Below are 17,360 nucleotides of genomic sequence, written 5' to 3' on the forward strand. Positions count from 1 at the left end.
CAACAGGAAGATCTCAATTGAGGAGGCTGAGGCCGTATTCCCAGACAAAATACCCCTGAGATAAATCTATATACATATGTCAGGGGGCAATGTTGTTTTCAAGGTATGGATTCTTGTGCTCCAAGCACACCATGGTACGAATTCTTTTCATTAAAAAACAAAACAATCCTACATCATTTACATTTAATTTTTTATTGCGATCAAATATAATCAATTTACTTTGCTATTATGCAAATCATAAATGTCATTCATTATAAGCTAGTACCGAACAATCAACACAAAATAGAGCCACTTGTCTCTCTAAGAGATATTTACATATACATGTTCATAGGCAGCTGGACCTAAGGAATAGAGAGAGGGAAGGGTTCCTCTCTCTGGAGCCTCACAATATGCTAATAAGGGTGTGCTAGTATTGTGACCCATGGATGAACAAAGAAAATATCACATACATACAAAGAGAAGGACAAGTGTGTTTTATTCAGCCACAAATAAAAACAAACTGATTTTATATAAATATATAATGATATATATAATAAATATATGATAAATAGATTTATATACTTTATATTTCTTATATTTATTAAATATATTTAGATTTTTATATAAATATAATATATAGTATAATATATTTTATATATCTCTATATTATATGTTTATATGAATATATTGATATAAATGTACATTTATATAAATATCTTTCTGTGAGAATTTCTACATCTTATATATAAATTTATATATGTTTATATGTCTATATAAACATATATTCATATAATAGATGAAACTAGAAATTATATTAAGCAAAATAAATGAGATTGAGAAAGAAAAAATGTACTTCATAAATAAAGGAGATCTTAGTTTAAATATTTTTTTCACTTGACTATCTATCATGTTTTGATCAGGACATATGATGTCTGATCATTACACTCTAGAGACATACTAGGATAGTGGTGTATACCTCCCAGCACTATGGAGGCTGAGGTAAAATCACAAAATTTGAAGCCAGCATAGGCTACATAGTGAGACTCAAAAATTGTGTGTGTGTGTGTGTGTGTGTGTGTATGAGTGCGTGCGTGTGTGTGAAAACAAATTTACTCACATATATTTTGTTTTGCTATTTTGTTTTTGCTGCTCTTTTGAGATGAAATCTCCCTGTGTGTGCCATGCTAACCTTGAACTTAAGATTCTCAACCTGCCAAATGTAGGACTGCAACCATATACTGCCACACCCAGCCTTATTTCATTTTGCATTTATTGGCATGTATTGATCATACATATTAATATGTATGATATAAGGTGTGTATATGTCTACACATACATAAACCATACACCAATTAAATACATATCTTTTTTACCCTACCTTCCCTACATCTATGATTACTCTTTTACATTCAGGTGAACATATTTTACCTTCTACATATGAAAGAAAATGTGTGGTCATGGTCTTTGTGTGTCCATACATCATGCCAACCTCCAGATCGAAACATTGTTCTCAATGGACAGAGATTATTCTTTACAGCTAAATAATAGACCATTTTATATATGTATCACAATCTCCACTCATTCATCCATCTGTGGGCAACTGGGTTGGTTTTAGTTCTGAACAATGAATGCTCCAATCAACATGCGCCTGTAGTAGGTATCTGCATGGTGTACTGATTCTCTCTTTTGAATACTGGGGTAGTTTGAATGAGAACAGTCTTCATCGGCTCATATATTTGAATAATTAATCCCCTGTTGATGGAACTGTTTGGGAAGGATTGGAGGTATGGCCTCATTAGAGAAAATGTGTCACTAAAGGCCGGTTTGGGGGGGGTTCAAAGATCAAACCAAAAGATATTTCTCTCTTTTTCTCTCTCCTTCGCTCCCTCACTCCTGATGCCATGCTCCCTGCCATGATGATCACGCATGTTAACCTCTGAAACCACACATCTCAATGCTTACTTTTATAAGTTGCTTTGATCATTGTGTTTTCTCACACCAATAGAAAAGTGGGTAGCGCAAATGCATACAGACATAGCTGCAACATATGCTAGGTGCTGATCTGTGAAAAAGAATGTAAAACATGCATTTGCTATTCCTCCTTGTTTTGTCTGACTCACATCCACTGCATCTAAACCCTCTCCTATAGGAAGAAGGCTTGATCATTTGGTTTCCACTTGAGACATTTTGGGGTGTTTGTTTGTTTGTTTGTTTGTTTGTTTTAACAGACTTAATTCACTTTATTTTTAGTATATATAACCCTTTATGTGCTAGCCACAACTGGAGCCTGGGTCCTCTAAACACAGACTCTGGTAGGTGTTTTCATAGATGATCAGTGAATTCCTGATAAGACTTGGTGAACACAGTCACTTTCCAGAGGTCAGGTAAGATTGTTGTATGTCTTGGAGATGGTATCAAAGGTGGCCTTGGTAAAGTTAACCAGGGTGGCAGTGCAAGCCCTGACTGATGTGTAGCAGTCATCAATACTAGCCAACAGCAGCAGCCTCTTGTTCGCAGGAGCAGAGACAATGCCAGTGTCTCTTTGTCAGGGATGAGACACACCAGCAAAGGGCCACGGTGGCCTGTCACCTTGCATGGAAAAGTGTTGGGTTTGTTTCATCTGTACCACACAGGGACCAGGGAAAATTTGGCCAGAATGATGCCCCCCTTCAATGGTAGAGGCTACCTCCTTGGAACACTTAACATCAAGACCAACATAGTCATTATAGTCCCAATATCAACCAAAGCCTTGAACCAGGTCTGTTTCTGCACTGGCATGGTCTTTAGAACGTCATCCTTTAGGGATATTTCCAAGAAAAGGCCAATAATCTTGGGGTTGTTATTGGGCAGGGAGAACAAGTAGATCTCCCCCCCAGGGATTTGATCATCAGTCCTTGACCAGATGGTCCAGCTTGGCGACAGGGATCCACTCCGTGTCTTTGGCTTTACCTCCATGAGCCCCACACTGGGACCCCCAAATCATAGGACCCCTGGTGCTCTGTCTGCTCCCCACTAGCTGCTCTGACATCATTCACCCTTTGATGTCTTCCCAAAGAAGAAGCAAGACCAGGTTTTTAAGTATTTTTCTCTAGCTTCACCTTTGTATCTGTTGTTACTTTGGGGAGGTTTAGATGTCTATTTGTTGTTTTTGTTAAAACAGAGTTTCACTAATAAGCCTTGGTTGGCCAAAAATTCATGATCCCCCTGCCTCCCTTATGAGTGTTAGGATTACAGGTGTAAACCACCACACCTGCCTTCTAGCTTCCTATGGAAACAGGTCAGGGCAACTTGTATTTTACCCAGCAGACTCATTACACAGACCCTGAACAGGGAGGGAATGGCATTGGGAGATACTGAGAGAATCTATGATACAGGGATTGGACAGTGCTCATAATCCCATGCAGGAAAACTACTCAGAGGTAAACACATGCTAACTGTCATGGCAACGAAAGGTTGATGAACACGTGAAAACCAGAGAGCAGAGGCAGATGCTATGAAGAGTTGTGCCATGTGCAGACCTTAATTAATCTTAAAATGTTTATTCAACTTGGCTTAAAAATCCCATCAAGCAGCCACTTATATCCCCCTCCCCCTTCCCTGACTCTGATCAGAAACCTTTCAACGGAGAGTCCGTGTCTGCCCAACCCTTATACTTTGGGTGAGGAATGGGGGAACAGGTGTTTTTCTCTTTGAAGAAGTACGTACGTATTTCACAGGGGACCCTGAAGAAGTTGTCCCCAGCTGGCCTGACAGAATAAGATGCTCACATCTGAACTGAAGCTAGATATCAGGTAAACGGAGGAACTAATGTGTGGCACGGGCATAAAGTCCGGGACCTGGGAACAAAAAGCACAGTGGTAAGCATCTACAAGGGTTCCCAGTAAAAGCTGCCTTCTGGTAATTAAGTTCTGGCTGCACTTTCTGACTCTAACAGAATATGGCAGATACGAAATGATGTTAGCTTTGAAACTAAATACAAGGTTCCAAATCTCATGATCATTCTCTTATTCCTTCTCTGGGAGCCTTCAAATGTCACCACAGCCTCCGAGAACAGCTTGCCTGCAATTTCAGGAACACTGTGCACTAGACATACCCAGGTAAGCATCTTATTCCTAACCCAGACAAAACCATGAGGGAATTGTCAAATCAAGCTTTTAAATGTTGAGGTACATTGCTACACAGGAAAAGACAAGTCAACGGCAGCTGGTAAAAACTGATGAGTCTGTTGCAGTCGGTACCAGAGACAATCGGGAAATGTCAGCCCCGCTTATTTGGAAAGACTCAGATAGTGATGCCCCTATATCTCAGGACTGAAGAACAGACGGGATGGGACAAAGATTCCTGTCATAAAACTGGCTTTTCACACATCTTGTCTCATACCTCTAAAAGCCTCTACCCACAATCCCCTTCTTCTGGGCTTCTTCATTTTGCGATCTCAAAATTACATAGCATTACATCATATTAGCAGCAGCTCTGAGTGCATTACCTCTGGAAGTCACTAGTCTTATTCACTCCAAGAGAACAAGCACCTGCTTTTATACTGTCCCCAAAGAGAAAGGAAAGCAGCTCACTAAGGAAAAGATTCCATGACTCATGGGTGAGAAGTCAATTCAAAGGAAGTGAAATTAAAATCATTTGACGAGGTCTGGCACTTAACAAATTCGTGGAGGAAAAAGGTATGAAACACGAGTAAAAACTCAAAACAGTGGCATTTAGAAACCAAAACTGAATGAATGAATGAATGAATGAATAAATAAATAAATAAATAAATAAATGGAATCTGAGCCTGAGCTGATGGAGCCTTGCTTGATTTAACTTCTCTCATTAAAATGTCATATAGATTTCTTGGCTCTTTCATTTCGAACAGTAGCTTACATCTATAACCTTGTCAAAAACACAGAAATCAAAGGAAACAGCAGGGCCCCAGAAGACCAGGTAAAGCCCTGGGACTTGAAGGAATTTAATTTAAGTAGCACCACTCACCTTCTGGAGGTTACAGGAACTCTTTTAAGCTAATTAAAAACTATCTACGGAGTACAAGTAAGTGCAATCATGCACCTCATAGGGCTATGTTGGGACTAACAAATAAAACGGACCGCAAAGCACTTAACCAAATAGAACCAGCCAGCCTGGAACTATATGCTATGCTAACAATATTTTAATGTCCTCACTTAACCCCCAGAAATTGAGAAGCACCGACTACAGACCTCAGAGCACAGAGATGGAAAAACAGTGGCTGACTGTTTGCAAGGCAAAGTTCTCACTCAAAAAAAGTGTCAAAAGTTTCCCGATATAATTAAAATGAATACCAGTTTCCCTGGCAGAAGGATCGCAAGAATGAAAATAAAAACTGTGAGAACTGACCACCTCTGTGACTCATTGGAGGTTAGCTAGATGCTAAAAAATCACATAATTTCATTACTGATTCATTTGTCCCAACAGTCTCACTAACTGAGGACATTTAAACATGTAGCATAAAGGGCATTTCATAATAAACTGGTCACTCAGTGAAGAGCTGAGATGATATCTAAACAAGAACTTTTTAGTCACACACACACACACACACACACACACACACACACACACAAAACAAAGAAAACCCTCTAGTAGATACAGTACTGTGCCAGGAACACAAATGTCCTGCATTGGGAGGTATTTGAGCTTGGACGTTTGCTTGCTTGCTTGCTTGCTTGCTTGCTTGCTTGCTTGCTTGCTTGCTTTTTTGTTTGTTTTCACTGAAGAGAAAGATTCCAGGATCCTTTGGAGAGCCATTCTTATATTCTTCCCTGGCCTGGCTCTTTGGAGTGCTCTCTATCCCACCATACTGACAGGACCAAGGACGCTATATGCTGTGAACATGGCCGTAGACGGGATGGTGTGTTCCAAGTAGGAACATGGAAGGTTCCATCTAAGCAGAAAGGATATGTGTTGGTCGCACCAATCAGATCCTGCTATACACCATTCGCTAATAAATTGTCAAGTGGCAGCAAGAGGCCAGAAGCAAAGATTCAAACTGGGGCTAACTGGAACCCAGCTCCCTCTGTCTTTAAGCTGCAACGTTTAGGTGAACTGGTTTTGATGTGTGTTTCCTGCTGTGCTGTCCCAAAGCAAGATGGGACAGTCTTGCCTGGGCTGAAACCCGTGAGGCAAAGGAAAGTGTCTCCTTTCTAAGTTGGTTGGCTTGTGTGTTTGTTACAGTGCAGAGAGCTGACTAACACAAGCATCCAACCCCTTCTCTGCTTGAAATAACAACAAGCGGGAAGGGATCAGATGTCTGCTAAGCTTTGGGGAAGGATGGAAGCGTTATGGTCAGCACCGCACCATCCAACAAAATAAAATAAAAACTCACTGTACCAATACTCTCACGAATTCTTGACTTCCCCATTAGAGCTGGAATTTTCTCCAATCCAGTCCCCAGCCACCTTCTAATTTGTGTTTAAGTCACAAAGGCCGTTTGGTTCTTTTTCTCATTCTTCAGCTTCCCAAGCCTTCTTCTAAAACCTGTTTCATATAGCCAAATATCTCATCTATTATTCCAAAGGGGGAGAAAAAAATCTGCCATGTTCTCAGCATTCAGTAGGGTCTAGTGTCTGCTGGGATTTAAATTACAAATTGCTTCCATTATACACAAAGAGAAGCCAGGTACAATAGACTCTTAAGGGGTTTTCTGTCTCAAATGGTTTCCACTCTCTATTAAGACTTTCCATACCCGTGGGAAGGTTGAACAATGGCCATATCTAAACCATGTGATCTCCCTCAACCTCCCTTACAGTTGACAGATCCTCATGGGAATCCCTGAACCAAGTGTGAACCATCTGATTTCCTGTCCCAGGAACATGAATCAGGAGCTTGACACTAGTGCCTACAATTAAAATCATATTATGGCTTGCATCTGAACTCCTGCCATGAGTCCCTAGTGGTGTGACTCTCTTCCTCCTCAGCCCTAGAATGTCTGATTCTTCCCCATGCTCAGACAATACCCAACTTCTTTCACTGATGAAGCGAGGAAGGTTCAGTACATTTTATTGAAATGTCTCACAAAGAAAGCCAGGCAGATTCTCAGGGCTGGACCTTCACAAATTCTTCAGAAAGCCCGTGTTAGTGTGTGTCCTCTGACCAAAGAGCTAGTCAGCCATGGTTGCCAGAAATGAAACAACTGTTAATTCTCTTATATCTGGATGAATTCATTTTATATGGCAATCTGGGAAAGACTAAATAGGGAAATCACAGACACGAAGGCTAGAAGTGACATTAGGGGCATCAGCAATGTATTTCAGGACTAAGTCATCATTGCAGAACTGCCAAGGATGTATCCTAGAAAATCTAGGAATTCCTACACAACCATAATCTGTATTAAGAAGTTGGGGTAGAAGGTTGCCTAAAAGTTGTTTTTCTTTAAAAAAAAAAAAAAAAAAAAAAAATCACCCATTTCCCAGATGCTACAATTTCCAGGAATAGCAATGGCATGCTGCTGCTTGGCAGATGTGACCTATTGCAGAGGGAGCCAGCTGTGTGCATAGGCTTCTTCCTCTCTTAACCGCTAACAGTGCTTTTCTTCCTCCCACGATCTTGAATTCCAAAGTGAAACAAGTAAATAATGTGGTCTTAACATTTAAGGACACACTCTTCTTCTGCCTCCAGAAGGTGATGAGCAGTCTATCTGCTCGGCTTTCCTTCTTCTACTTGCTCTAAAAATTAAATTAAACGCGAACAGCATCCTGCCTCCATTCTGCTGCTTGGTGAAAACAGGATAAAATACAGCCACTGATTCTCTGAGCCAGCACGGTGTCTTCCTCCCTCCTTATCAGCACTTCTACACTCTACTCCAAACGGCCCCTACATCTCTTCTTTATCTCTATAGGAATCAGAAGGCAATAGTTCAAATTGCAGAGAGGCTCCAGGATTGGGAAAAGATCATCTTCCATTTTGTAGCCAAGAAGCCTTTGTTTTGTTTTATTTCTTTAATGCAAGACTGGGAAAGGCGGGGGCGTGGGGGCTGTGCTGGAATCACAGCACTATTTAAGCTATGATATCTAATTTCAAACTTTGCCCTTAACAGCTCATTACGTCAGCTGCCATCTCTTTTTCTACTGAAAATTGATCCCATTGTTCTTGTCCAAGTGAAAAGGCCCAGGCTCAGGCATTTCAATTGGCTTCAGCTCAAGAATAAAAGATCCTTTTTTAAAGTGAAAATCATGACTTTTTGCCAATTCAAATCACATTACTCATTTTCCCTTTCCAGGCCAGGCAAGAACGCCAGGCTCTGCCCTCTTCGGGGCTCATGAACACTGCTGAGAAGCCTGGCAGCCTGCCATTTCACTGACAATGTGCCAGCCAGTGTGACCTGTGAGTTGATGAGGAGACCTCAGAAACCTACTCAGACAGGTCTGCAGTCGTCCACAGCATTCAGAGCCCTCCTTCATGGTTCCATGCAGTGTCCCAAAGGGGTGCGTCGGCAATTGACTGGATTTTTGGCATCATTACCAGCCATTAAAGAGAAACTCTGCTATTTTATCAGCAGCCTGCAAGCAGAAGCAGACACAATCTTATTTGTAAAATGAGTCACTCAGAAGGGTTCATAGGAGACCAGTATAGCTAGAACACTGTTTCTAGAAGTCTGTGGAAGTAGAGTTGCATAGCTGAAAGGCAGGGGCTGCAGAGACTCCTTTTCCTCCAATAATGACCCCTGCCCCTAGTCAAGTCCCATGTCTCATTAGTGTCCAGGCAAACCCTTGGGTTCCAGTACTGACTTCTATGTTCTTAGCAGGTAAAGAAAAAGCAAAGACATAGAGAAGGAAAAAATGTCATTTTAGTTAGCATCAGTGGAAAAATACAGTAGGAAGGCTAATGATGGGGAAAGTACACAGGGGTTTGCTTTTTTTTCTTTCATTTTCCTGTAATTGTAAAACTAATTCAAAATAAAATGTTACCAACAATAGCTGCATTGCCTAGATTTATTTAGTTGGTGAAATCTTCAGAAAGAATTAGTGATATTAGTCAAAGCATGTTATAAACTAGGCTTGTTATGCATGCCTGTAACCCCAGCATTCAGAATCCTAAGTCAGGAAGACTAGTCTTGAATGTGAAGCCAGCCTGAGTTAAACACAAACCCACATACATACATACATACACACACAGAGAGAGAGAGAGAGAGAGAGAGAGAGAGAGAGAGAGAGAGAGAGAGAAGAAATGAGGGAGAGAAGGAGAGAGGGAGAGAGGGAAAGGGAGACAAGGAGACAGAGACAAAGAGAGGTAATGAACTTTGAAGTCACCAAAATCTAACAATGTTGACATTTGTAGAGGTCAGAAGATCACCACAGGAAAAATGGAATCTGCAATATTTGAGACTGAACTAATGGAAAAATCCCCCTGGCATTAATGCATATAAATAGATTAGAGGTTTTACTATACAAATGTATTCCCTGCCTTAGTTTATGAGTCAAATTTGAACACAACAGTCACAAAGAAATTGTCACTGTGTTCTGTCTGCAGGTCTTGAGGCTTATCCATATATTTCCAAACACTCTTTCTGTCAGTCAGAAAGAGCCTTCAGAGAGTCCTCGATCTTTGCATTAGCATCAGGCAAACACAACCTAGGGATAAGTTCAAACACAGTAAGGGTAAAACATGGCCTTGAGACAGATTAAAATGAGCCAAGTCTTTGCAACATCAGACTGAGGTGGCAAAGTTTAATCAATAATGATAATGAGTTCCTTATCAAGAAAATTATTCACAAAGATGAAGGAGGAAGGGAACCTGTCCCTGAGTGAAAGAAAACAGAACTCTGTGTCTAGCTGATGGTACATAACAGATTACTCAGATGAAATCTATAGTGCTTCCTTGGGAGACACAAAGAGACGAAAATTAGCATCACAATTGTTAAATAGGAAAGAAAGCCTTTCTTTCTCCCCATACAATGTGGCTCTGGCATGAGTGAAATATTTTTTCAATATTCAAAGTTCTTCCAGTTCTTCAAAACTCTCTTTTATATCACTAATCCTTTCTGAAGATTTCGCCAACTAAATAAATCTAGACAACACAGCACAGGTGCACAAGAGAGAGGCTGGCCATTTTTCAAACTGCAAACGACCCCTTCGGGACATGATAGGATTTGTTGCTTCCCATAGCAGAACTCAAGGTAGAGTCTTTTGGGAAAATGTTTTCAAATAGGAAATATTTGAGACAATTTGGGAGTTCATTTTTAGTCTGCCCCTGGGATAAATATGTCCTAAAATTCAAAAGCTCCGGCCCCCAAATAGCATGCATGTAGAAGAAATCTAAACACCTTTTTAATTCTTCCCTTAGCTATACCAGAGATACAGTGAATAAAATAATAATTTTATTGTCATACTAAATTCATTAACTAGATAAAATAACTGTCATCCTAAAAAGAAGTGAAGTGCCCCAGACAGACTGAATGGGTCATACAGAAGCAACCCTCAGCGTCTACAGGAACTCAGTATAAACAGCACACATAGAGGCTGGGTTTGGGTTGGACTCTACTGCCTCCTCGCTATGTGAGCTCCAGTGAGCTACTAAGCACCTCTGCCTTGGCTTTCTCCAATGTAAAAAGCAACATCCTTGGATCCTTGGCTTGGATCCTGAGGGGCCCAGTGTTCATGTGTTGAGGACTCAGCCCACCAACTGAACAAAAAAAAGCAAACTAGAATTTATTCTGGACTCACAGTTTAAGGGTGCATCATGGTTGGAAAGTCACAGCCAAGGATTGTAAGGCCATGTTCTACCCACAAGCAGGAAACGGTGTTATGAATATTTGTACTCAGCTCTCATTCTCCTTGTTTTATCCACTTCAGAACACTAGCCGATGGATAGGTCTTCCCACGTGAGTTAAACTAATCTAGATAATCCTTCATGGCATATTCAGAGGTTAACCTAGTCTACGTAGTCTCACACAGGCTTGCCCAGAGGCCAGTCTACTGTATGATTTTAGATCCCATTAGTCAACAGTATTAGTCATCACAGACCTGAGCCCTCTACTCTCCCCACTTTGCCCCTTGACCATGAAGTTAACAAGTCTACTACTCTCCACAGTCCCAATTTAATACCTCCCCACAAGCCAAACAACAGAGCCATCTGATCATGGCCTAAATATCCAAAACTATAAACCTGAACAAAACCTTTCTCTTTTATGTGTTGGTTATCCTGGGTGTTTCTTTATAGTGATGGAAAACTAATGGTAGCTCAGTGAATTCTAAGATTCATTAATCTAAATTATGTAAGGCTACTAGAATCAGGTTCAGCATATGGCATTACATAATTATTAGCCAAGATTACAAGAGTCTTAAATTAAACCCTTTCTAATTTGAATAATTAGATGAGGTTATTAAACACACTCCCGATTTAACTGGTTTTAGCACCATGAAGAACTGGATTCAAGTTCTTCTTCCATCGTGAATCTTGTCCAATCTGAAACATCCAATAAGAAGCATCTTCTCAGACCTGACTGGGGCCAGGATATCATAACATGAAGTAACTGGCACACAGTTCAGATGAGAGGAAAACCTGATTTGGATCATTGTGGTAGCAGTTTAAATGATGTGAAGTACTGACACTTTTCTACAGGTGGGGCAAAGAACATGAAGGAAAAACAGAAGTTGGAATAACCCCAAGTACTTGTAAAGAACAGCCAGTTGGGAGGCACTGTCAGGAAGAATGCAGAAGAGCCTGGAAAGAAACAAGCTTGAGCAGAGAATTCAAAGGTGCAGTTGGAGATGTGTCTGCTTGAAAATTCTGATTCACTCTCTGAGTACAGAATGTGGTTGACAATTGGATATATCCGTCCAAAACATCAAGGCAGGGTCCAGGGTCAAAACATAAATTGAGGGGATCAATATTTAACATTCTTCCAATATTCAGTAAGAGACAGCTCAAAAAGAAAAGAGAGTAAAGGACCAGGCACTGACACAATCTATCCAAAATTTAGAGATCCAGCAGAAACTTGCACAAAGAAACTGAAAGATACAAGCAAGGAAGGAGACAACACACCAAGAGTGTGGTGTCATGGAAACCAAACCAAGACTGCTTCCAGAAGCAGCTACTTTCTGGCTTTGCAGATGAGGCCAGGGGTCTGTCTTCAATACAAAATAACATTGTTCTTCATCCTAATTTTAAATTAGTTAACTTCTTATCTTCTAGGTAATTCAAACTCTATTTTGGAAGTGAATGAGACCTGTTATCACAGGAGGAGAAGGAGGAAGGGAGAGAAGGAAAGAAGACCATTGCATTAGGGCTGTATCTAACCAGTCTCCCATTTGTACAGGGATAGACTAGCATCCCACTAAAGAAGGTTTTTTTTTAATCAGTCGGTACCAATGCAAAATCTAAACATTTACATAAGCCAGCCTAGCTGCCCAAAGCCACTGTGGGATAGGACTAATGTAAGGAAGAGGTAATAACATGAACCCCAAATCCCCCTGCAGCAAACAGACCTGTCTGGCTTCTATTGCATGTTTCTATGCTTCCCAGCAGTTTTCAGACCCATTTTGGAGTTGAGAGCAGCCAGTAGCTTTGAAGATTTGTTTGAATCAGGCCGAGCTAAAACAACCTGTCTATTTTGCATTTCCAGTGTGATATTTCTTGGGGAATCAAATTTACCTAGAAATATAAAGGCTGGGCGGCATTTACCGACTGAGGAAATGGCTTGCAAGAGCAGGACACTGAAGCACATGTAATTTGCTGTAGATGTCAGAGCCCCCAAAGACTGCATTATCGATGGCTCTTCATACCTGGCTCCCTGCATTCGTCTACCCTTCCTGAAGTGCGACAACCCCCCCACCCCCCGCAGACATGATCTGTTTTGTCATTTAACTGCATCTCCACCTAAACACCTACCCTGGTTCTGTCTAACTGAAAGAGTGTTAGCAGACTGTGTAGGCACACCACTGTCCATGGCATTAATGTCACTGTCCATCAGGGGATTAATGGCATTTACTTAGCATGTGTATTGCACCTACATTCGTGTTTATTGGTCATTCCTCCCAAGATCCCCAGGAGTAGGGGTTCCCTGCTGTCTGCAAGGTCCAGTAAGATGGAACAACTTGCTGGGAGCTTCGCAATACGAAGAGAGGCTGTGCCAGAGCTCCTGGGTGCTGTCTAGCCCGCGAGACATATAGCTCCATTATGAGCAATTCATCAACAGGAGACCGTGGAGCTGAACATGAGCCAGGAAGTTCATACTGTAACTAAAGGGACAAATCTAGCCACCACCACCACCCATTTCCAATATTTTTTCTAAGCTGATTTCTCCCTATACATGAGGCTAAGGATACAGTGCAAAAAATAAAAAAATAAATAAAATAAATAAAATAAAAATACACTGGTCAGTGCCCAGTAACAGAGGGAGAATGAGAATTCCCTCCCCCTCCGCCTTACCCTGACATTCTCAACAGCACCCTGCACCTCAGAGAGCAAAGCCCTAGGAGCTTCTATTTCACTCTCCCTCTTGTCGAACAAGAGCTCAGTCTATTTAAATCTCCCTCATCCCCCCAACCCCACAAGCACACACTCTGTAGCCAATGCCACATCATGTCTCTAATTTAGATTGTTTATATCCCTGTATCTTTGAAAGCACTCATCAATTTGGTTTCTTCTCACTTAATTTCTCTTGCTCGGCACATATGGCAAGCTGTGCTTCTTGAAGTATTGTTTTCCCCAGGACACATTTTATTCCCTTAGCTCTTGAATAGTACCAATAGGATTTATTATCAAGCAAGTGCATCTCGGACTCATTCAAGTAGGATTAGAACCAATACAGCTTAATAGAAAGTCTGTCTCACAAGGCGGCCCTATTTTAATAGCAAGAGCTTGAAGACAAAGCGTTCCAGTCTTCGCTTCTGTGCTCCCTAGCTATGTAATCCTGAATCACCGAGCATCTCTGAGCCATAGCTGGCTGGCTCAGCAGCAGATCAGGATAATAGTAATATACCTCATGGTAAAGCCATGGTATGTGGAGAACATGTCACAGGTGACATATGCAATAAGGGAAAGTAAATACTGTTTTAACAAATTTCTTACGTGTCATGAATTTTAGTTTCATGTAAAAGCCAAATTTAAATGTGACCTAAGAGGATCAGCCAGAGATGAAGGTAAAATGCCTCCTGTGTTGATGATCGGCCTCCAATGGTGATGACTGCAGTAGACTGTTTTATAAACATTTTTCTCTTCTGGCAGGAGCATTCTAGGGACCCTCCACAGCATCACATGAGAAAACTAAGGCCCCTTCTCAATTATAGATGACACATTGTCATAATCTATTCTCAAGACTGTCTCCTTTCTCCCCCCACTAAAACGCCATGGCTCTTTGAGTTTGTTAAAGAAATGCCTTTGAAGTAGGAGCTCGGGAAAGTGAGCAGCCAATGTGCTGAATGGATAACAGAGTAACAACGGGCAGTTAATTGGTATGTACCATGCACCAAGCACTGTTCTCTAGATTTACATATATTAAGTTCTTTAATTAAAAGATCATGGCAGCTGCAGTGCTGGTCATAGCGCTGTCCCTGCTGGCAATCACGGTCCGTGAACAGGTGACTGTGGAGCGTGTGACCTGTGTGGTTCTCATTCAAGATGAAGGTTTGGAGCAAAGCCCTGGACCATCAGCATTGATGCTCCTTGCTCTGCTTGGTCTGCCTCTAGCATCGTATCCCAAAGGAAGAGTTCTCTCCCAGGAGATATGGTCTGTTTACAAAGCCATAGGAATAGGATTTTGCATCTTGGAGAAAGTGAGAGGGAACAGGTCTGCCTGAGGCCAAATCACAGAAGCAAAAGGCTCAGGTTGATTGTGATACTTTCCAACTGCACATCCATCTTGGCCCTGCAGACCCATTCCCATTCCTTCAGCCCGACTCCCCAAAAAAATCAATCATGCACATTCTCACATGCACACAGGGAGAGGACTATGGTTCTGACTCCTTGTGGCATAAATTTTGGATCAGCTTCATTAGGCTAACCATCTGGGTCATTTCAATTCTGTTTCTAGCCCTGACATAATTACAGCATCAGAATCAGCGATTCTCCACCTCCATCCCTTCCCAGCCCAGCTGCACCAGTGAGAAAGTCTGCAGAGAATACAGTTCATGCTTGGGGAACATCACATCCTAAAGTCTCTGTTGCTGAGAGCGTAAGAAAGTCTATCCTGCTAAGGACTATGAATCCCCTCAAACTGCATCTCCTTCCTGCCTCTTTCTCTGCTGTCTCTGAACTCTCTGTGGTGACTAAGCTCATAATTGGGACAGCATCCAACAGATAAAATATGACTCTGTAATTTCATCTGCATCCATCCAAATTGTACTGGAACGGCTGCTGAGCCTTTGGCCTCCTGCTAACGGCTTACTTTTATTTATGCTGAAGGAAATGATGATGGCTTGGGTTAATATAGTCAATTGCAGGCCCTAATAATTCCCAAGCTTACAAAGGGTAAGTGGCTAATGTATATAGAAATACAGTTATTGGAAGAGACTGTCTATTAAAGTCTTTGAATTGCTGAGTTTTTAAACTGTGGGATCTAAATGGCTGCAGGAAGTAGAGAGAAATCCTATGAATTCATCAGCCAATCGATTTACCCCATCACAGCCATGTAAAAGTTGTCTTTGAAGACTAAAAAAGAAAACGCACTAACATTATAAATAAAAAGTCTGTTTTGTTGATTTTGTTTGCTGAACTAATTTCTTAACTATCTCTGCCTCCTTGTTATGCCTAATTTATTTATTCATCAGGCAACATTTAGTAATATTTACCACTATCCACTAAAATATGAAGCTGTCAGCAAACTAACCCAATCCCTGCCCTCATGGAGCTCATGGCCAACTAGAGGCATGGTACAGAAAGGTTCTGTGTAGCAACCATACAAAAAGAGAAGTGCGAGGTGCCAAGACATTGCTTAGAGCAATGAGCCATCCCAGTGACTCCTAAAATGAGTCACCAGAAACACATAAAGAAATCATTTACCAAGTTAAAAATCAGCTCAAAGATTCAATAGTTAATGCTATGAAAAAAAAAAAAATCAGCCCAAGAGTCATGGGTAGGAAGTCTATATTCCAGGCAGGGAAAGGACAAGTGAGCAATAACCAGGAGGCTGCAGAGATTGAGTCACCTTCTAGGCATTAGAGGCACTAGTATTCAGCTTTGCAGTATAAAGGAGCAAAATGTGGAGACATGGCTGGATCAGTAAGGAGCTGACCACTGCCTTTACCCCAAAATTCAAGTCCTGAAGCAAAGAAGGACCACAGTTAGGCTTCAGTGATAGAAACATTATTCTTTGATCTATGTGGGAAAGGAAATTAGATGGACACACATTAGAAGCACCTAATACAATCCAAGACAAAGTCTGAGAATTCTTGAAAATGAAGACTTGGCACATGTATTGGCTGGTTTTGTGTGTCAACTTGACACAAGCTGGAGTTATCACAGAGAAAGGAGCCTCCCTTGAGGAAATGCCTCCATGAGATCCAGCTTTACGGCATTTTCTCAATTAGTGATCAAGGGTGGGAGGGCGCATTGTGGGTGGTACCATCCCTGGGCTGGTAGTCTTGGGTTCTATAAGAAAGCAAACTGAGAAAGCCAGGGGAAGCAAGCCAGTAAGTAACTCCGTGGCCTCCACATCAGCTCCTGCCTCCGGGTTTCTGCCCTGTATGAGTTCCAGTCCTGATTTTTTTTTTTGGTGATGAACAGCAATGTGGAAGTGTAAGCTGAATAAACCCTTTCCTCCCCAGCTTGCTTCTTGGTCATGATGTTTTGTGCAGGACTAGAAACCCTGACTAAGACAGCACATACAGTTTACTTTTTGCCCTAATGTGCTCCAACAACTCAGTTTCAACAAAATAGTCTAGAAGATGCTAGGCTGAGCATGTTTAGTGAGTGTCTCACTGTTGGCGACTATGGTGGCCATCTATCTGTCCCCATGATGCACTGCTACACTAAGGAAAAACCAGTACCAAGTCACTGGAGAAGTCACCACAACCTGGAACCTGAACACAATGACTTTTCATGCTTACAAAAACCACTAGCAGCCAACTCTATCAACTGAACCAAGCTCGGGCTTCCAAGGAACAGTCCTGAAAAATTCTGACAGACTTCCAACAAATTACCTAATCATCCTCATCCCATAAGGCAGGGTATGTTTTTTCCTTTTAAGTCTATTCAACAGACATACCACACACATACACACACACACACACACACACACACACACACACATATACACACACACCACACACACATCTCTTCCACTTTGCTGAAATGGACATCTTTCTCAGCCACCAGCACTCCCTCCTTAAGGGAGAATTCATAGATGGTAATCCAATTCTTTGTAGGCATCAAGATCTGTGACTGCAGGGTCTAAGGTAGAGGCGAGAAAGAAAGGGCCT

Source organism: Arvicanthis niloticus, chromosome 4, assembly GCF_011762505.2.
Source record: "Arvicanthis niloticus isolate mArvNil1 chromosome 4, mArvNil1.pat.X, whole genome shotgun sequence".
Classification (NCBI taxonomy): Eukaryota; Metazoa; Chordata; class Mammalia; order Rodentia; family Muridae; genus Arvicanthis; species Arvicanthis niloticus.